Consider the following 6,000-nt stretch of genomic DNA (forward strand, 5'->3'; position numbering starts at 1 on the left):
TCCTCGATCGCCCACGCTTGACCAAACACGGAATCGTGTGGAGTGTTGCAAGGATGGTTTGCAGCTGTTCAGAAAGAATCCGCAGGACTTTAATCGTCGTTTCGTCACTGTCGATGAAACATGGATACATTGCTATACTCCTGAGACCAAAGAACAATCTAAACAATGGATTACCAAGGGAGAATCTGCACCGAAAAAGGCGAAGACCGTTACTTCGGAAAGGTTACGGCGACTGTCTTTTGGGATTTCCAAGGGATAATCCTCATCGACTATCTGGGAAAGGGTAAAACTATTAAAGGTGAATATTTTTCATCATTATTGGACCGTTTGAAAACCGAGCTTCAACAAAAACGCCGACGATTGGACCGCGAGAAAAGTCCTTTTCCATCACGACAATGCACCAGCACTCACCTGAGCAGTTGTGGTCTCAAAATTTATGGAAATAGGATTCCAACTCGTTTCACATTCCCCCTGCTCTCCAGACTTGGCTCCCTCGGACTACTATTTGTTTCCCAATTTGAAGAAATGGCTGGCGGGACAAAGATTTTACTCAAACGAGGAGGTGATTGCAGCAACAAGTAGCTATTTTGCAGACTCTGGACAGTTCCTACGCTAAAGGGCATTAAAATTGCTACATCACGAAGATGACGTGCTACAGACGCGAAATTTAACCGAAAGGAAGAAGATGCTGTGATATGCCAATGATTAGCTTTTCAGAGCATTCACACAAGGTTGGCGCCGGTGGCGATACCTACAACGTGCTGACATAATGAAACTTTCCAACCGATTTCTCATACACAAACAGCAGTTGACCGGCGTTGCCTGGTGAAACGTTGTTGTGATGCCTCGTGTAAGGAGGAGAAATGCGTACCATCACGTTTCCTATTTTGATAAAGGTCGGATTGTAGCCTATCGCGATTGCGGTTTATCGTGTCGCGACATTGCTGCTCGCGTTGGTCGAGATCCAATGACTGTTAGCAGAATATGGAATCAGTGGGTTTAGGAGGGTAATACGGAACGCCGTGGTGATCCCAACGGCCTCGTATCACTAGCAGTCGAGATGACAGGCATCTTATCCGCATGGCTGTAACGGATCGTCCAGCCACGTTTCGATCCCTGAGTCAACAGATGGGCACGTTTGCAAGACAACAACCATCTGCACGAACAGTTCGACGACCCTTGGAGCAGCATGGACTATCACCTCGGAGACCATGGCTGCGGTTACCCTTGACGATGCATCACAGACAGGAGCGCCTGCGATGGTGTAATAAACGACGAATCTGGGTGCACGAATGGCAAAACGTCATTTTTTCGGATGAATCCAGGTTCTGTTTACAGCATCGTGATGGTCCCATCCGTGTTTGGCGACATCGCGGTGAACGCACATTGGAAGCGTGTATTCGTCATCGCCATACTGGCGTATCACCCGGCGTGATGGTATGGGGTGCCATTGGTTACACGTCTCGGTCACCTCTTGTTCACATTGACGGCACTTTGAACAGTGGACGTTACATTTCAGATGTGTTACGACCCGTGGCTCTACCATTCATTCGATCCCTCCGAAACCCTACATTTCAGCAAGATAATGTACGACCTCATGTTGCAGGTTCTGAACCGGCCTTTCTGGATACAGAAAATGTTCGACTGCTGCCCAGGCCACCACATTCTCCAGATCTCTCACCAACTGAAAACGTCTGCTCACTGATGGCCGAGCAACAGGCTCGTCACAATACGCCAGCCACTACTCTTGATGAGCTGTGGTATCGTGTAGAAGCTGCATGGGCAGCTGTACCTGCACGCGCCATCCAAGCTCTGTTTGACTCAATGCCCAGGCGTATCAAGGACGTTATTACGGCCAGAGGTGGTTGTTCTAGGTACTGATTTCTCATTATCTATGCACCCAGATTGCGTGGAAATGTAATCACATGTCAGTTCTTGTATAATATATTTGTCCAATGAATACGCGTTTATCATCGGCATTTCTTCTTGGATTAGCAATTTTAATGGCCAGTAGTGTATTATTCGGAAGGGATGAACAAATTAGAACAGCGTTGGACGAAGTGTATAAGTGTAAAAGCAGACTATGTCGAAAAATAATAAAGGTTTACCCCAAACACGTAAGTAGTTTCTATTTTTGCACGGACTTTTCAAACGCCCCTCGTACATGCTCTGCAACTGCTCCCCTGCTGGCCGCAACGCTAGTTAGGATTTCTTGTGATAGTGATTTCCATTCCTCCCCAGCGCGATTTACAGATGGGGGACAGTCGTTGGTAGCTGCGGACTTGCTGCAATACGTCTCTCACCTTCGCATGACACACGCGGGACGTAAATCGGGGGAACAGTGAGGCCAGTCCATTCGCTGAATATCCTCACGTTCGAAAAGCTCCTCTACTTGGGCTAGTCGATCTGGTCGAGCATTGTGGTCCATAAAAATGAAGTCAGCGGCGAATGTACACCAGAAAATGGGCACATGGGTAAAGAGTCCAACGTCACAATATTGTTGACGGTCTGTGAACAGTGTTCAAAGATTTGGAGTCAGTACGCCCACTCAACATGACAACTGGACCATCAAAACGATCATGTTCGACAATGCTGGGCGTACTCTCGTATGACTGGAAGTGGGAACACGTAATGCACCCAGGCTCATCGTCTAACGTGATCGTTTTGGTGGTCCAGGGAATATAGTGCTGTACGGGCGTACTGACCTTCAAATCTTTGAACATAATACCTTCACCGGTCAGTGTTATTGTGACTCTGTACTCTTTCTCCCTGTGCGTCTTTTCACTGATGAACTCGACCCTGATTTCATTTTTATGGATGAGAATGCGCGACCGCATCGAACAGCTTAGTCGGAGGAGCTCTTGGAGCGAGAGGATATTTCGCGAATCGACTGGCCTGGGGTGCTCACACACCCTATTAAGGACCATGTCACCCCTTCTGTAACGTCCAGGCACTATCATGATTCGCGTTAATTTCAGTGTAGTTACTGTCTTTTTAACAAAAGTGACATTCCTGTTCATCTTACAGCTTGCTGATTTCAGTTGGTTGGTTGGTTGGTTTTGGGGGAAGAGACCAAACAGCGAGGTCATCGGTCTCATCGGAGTAGGGAAGGACAGGGAAGGAAGTCGGCCGTGCCCTTTCAGAAGAACCATCCCGGCATTTGCCTGGAGCGATTTAGGGAAATCACGGAAAACCTAAATCAGGATGGCCGGACGCGGGATTGAACCGTCGTCCGCCCGAATGCGAGTCCAGTGTGCTAACCACTGCGCCACCTCGCTCGGTGATTTCAGTTAACTTCCGTATTATACGAGGGTAATCTCAAAAGGAAGGTCTTCTATTTTTTTATAAGTACGTAGACCTGTTTATTTCTACAATGGTTTACATCAGTTTACAGCTTGAACATTTAGCTATTTTTCGACATAGTCACCGTTTCTGTCGATGCATTTTTGTAGACGGCTGTGACAGTTTTTGTATGCCCATGTCATACCAGCTCGCCGCCATGCTCTTCAGAAAGTTATGAACCTCTTCTTTCACCTCGTCATCGGAGCTGAATCGCTGAGACCACAATTAACGCTGACAGGTACTGTGAGACTCTGAAAAAACTCAAACGGGCAATTCAGAACCGGAGAAGAGGAATATTGAGCAAGGGCGTGCATATTCTCCAGGACAACGCTCGCCCACACATCGCTCGGCAAACCGTTGCTTTCCTGCAACAGTTTCAGTGGAACATAATCACCCACCCACCCTATAGTCCAGTGACTATCACCTGTTTCCTAGGTTCAGCTTCGATGACGAGGTGAAAGAAGAGCTTCATAACTTTCTGAAGAGCATGGCGGCGAGCTGGTATGACATGGGCATACAAAAACTGCCACAGCCGTCTACAAAAATGCATCGACAGAAATGGTGATTATGTCAAAAAATAACTAAATGTTCAAGTTGTAAACTGATGTAAAGCATTGTAGAAATAAACAGGTCTATGTACTTATAAAAAGAATAGGAGACCTTACTTTTGGGATTACCCTCGTAATATACAGAGGGGTCCAAAAAAATGTATCCACTGTTTAAAAGCCCATAACTTGAAAACCAATTGACGGAGTTGTCTCATTTTTAATGAAAGTGTAGCTTAAAATCATACTTAAAGATATCACTGTAGGTGCTCGAAATGGTCACCATTAACATCCACACACAAACGATGCCTCCGAACTGCAGCACGAACTACCGACTGCAACGTGTTCAGTTGGATATTTGCACATCAATGTATGATGGATTCTCGAAGTCCATCCAATGTGCGTGGCTTTTGTCGATAAACGACGTCCTTTAGCGTTACCCTTTGGTAAAAGTCCAGAGGAGTTATGTCTGGGGAACGTGGGTCGATACTCCACAGCACCTCTACGGCCTGTCCATCTTCCTGGTATATTTTCGTCGAGATACGCCCTAACACGATTTTGGTAGTGGGCTGGGGCACCATCTTGTTGAAAGCAAACTCTTCCATCCATAAAAGTCTCGGGTGGCAGGTGGAATGGATGTCTGAAGCTTCTGAAGGTACACCTCACCGGTAACTGTGCCGTCAAAGAAGAATGGCCCAATCAAGCCCCGGTAAGACAACCCGCACCACACATTTACTTCTGGCAAATTCACGGCTTTGTCTACATGGACGTTCGAATTTTCCGCGGCCCAGTAGATGCAATTGTGGCGATTTACTGTACCATTGGCTTTGAACTGTGCCTCATCATACCACACAATAATCTCTGCAAACTCCTCATCGTTGCGCACCATGTTAGTAAACCACTCGCAGTACTTTATCCTACGATGTGGGTCGTCCTCGTTCATTGCGTGTAGCAATCGTGGGATGTAGCATTTCCACTTTGCTGTCTTCAAAATTCGCCGAACACTTGAGCGACTCACTCCAGTTTCACGGGCACACTGTCTCAGACTTCTGTGGTGAGCGAGTGAATTGTTGTAACACACGACGGGAGTTAGCTGTTACAGGTTGTCCAGTCGTTGTTTGTGTACATCTTTAACACAGCGTTCGGCTTCAAATTTGTCTCGAATGCGACGAATCGTTAAACGTGTCGGAGGCTCTGTTTGATACTCATTTCGCCATTGCCGTTGAACCTCATTAATGTTTTCGTACTTAAAATACCACTTAAAAACTGCCTTCCTTTCATCGAATGTAAGCCTTGCGCCAGCCGTGTTTACTCGAGTAACTAGGTGCAACTAAGAACAAAACACTGACTATCTGGCGACTGTCATCTGACAAAACAAAACAACGCAATGCAACGCTTGTGTGGCGATTGCCGGAACTACAAATTATTACACTACCAAAGATGAGACAACTCTGTCAATTAGTTTGCCAGTTATGGACTTTTAAACAGTGGATACATTTTTTTGGACCCCTCTGTACTATACTCCAGCAGCGACCAAAGCCATGATAATCGGATGGGGAGAGATCAGGACTATGGGGCGAGTGCTCGAGTGTCTCTTATTTCAGTTAGCATCACCCGTAATGGATGTTGCTGGCCTCCCAGCTCCATTGGCGTCTTTTGTCGAATCGCGACGAGCACGGAAATTGGTGCAACATTCCACAATGGTGATTTTCGACAGACAGGCTGCCTCACACACATTCTTCATTCTCCGATAGTTGTGTAGCGTGTTTGTCCTTTGGCAGCCGAGAAAGAAATAACAGCACGATGGTCCTGTTTGGACGCATTTGTTAATAATGCCACCACGGTTCACATTTCTGCATTTACCGCACGCACGTGAGAAAGAAAAGACTGCCACACTAAGCCATTATCTACATGTCAGTGTTTGTATAGGGTGTCTCTCTTAAGAGACGTCAGGCGCATTTTCTCCGGTGTTTCTTTCGGCAGAGTCCGCAGATCGTGGTCTCGCGGTAGCGTTCTCGCTTCCCGAGCACGGAGTCCCTGGTTCGATTCCCGGCGGGGTCAGGAATTTTCACCTGCCTCGAGATGACTGGGTGTTTGTGCTGTCCTCATCATT

The sequence above is a fragment of the Schistocerca americana genome, chromosome 4 (genome assembly GCF_021461395.2).
Source record: "Schistocerca americana isolate TAMUIC-IGC-003095 chromosome 4, iqSchAmer2.1, whole genome shotgun sequence".
NCBI classification, from domain to species: domain Eukaryota; kingdom Metazoa; phylum Arthropoda; class Insecta; order Orthoptera; family Acrididae; genus Schistocerca; species Schistocerca americana.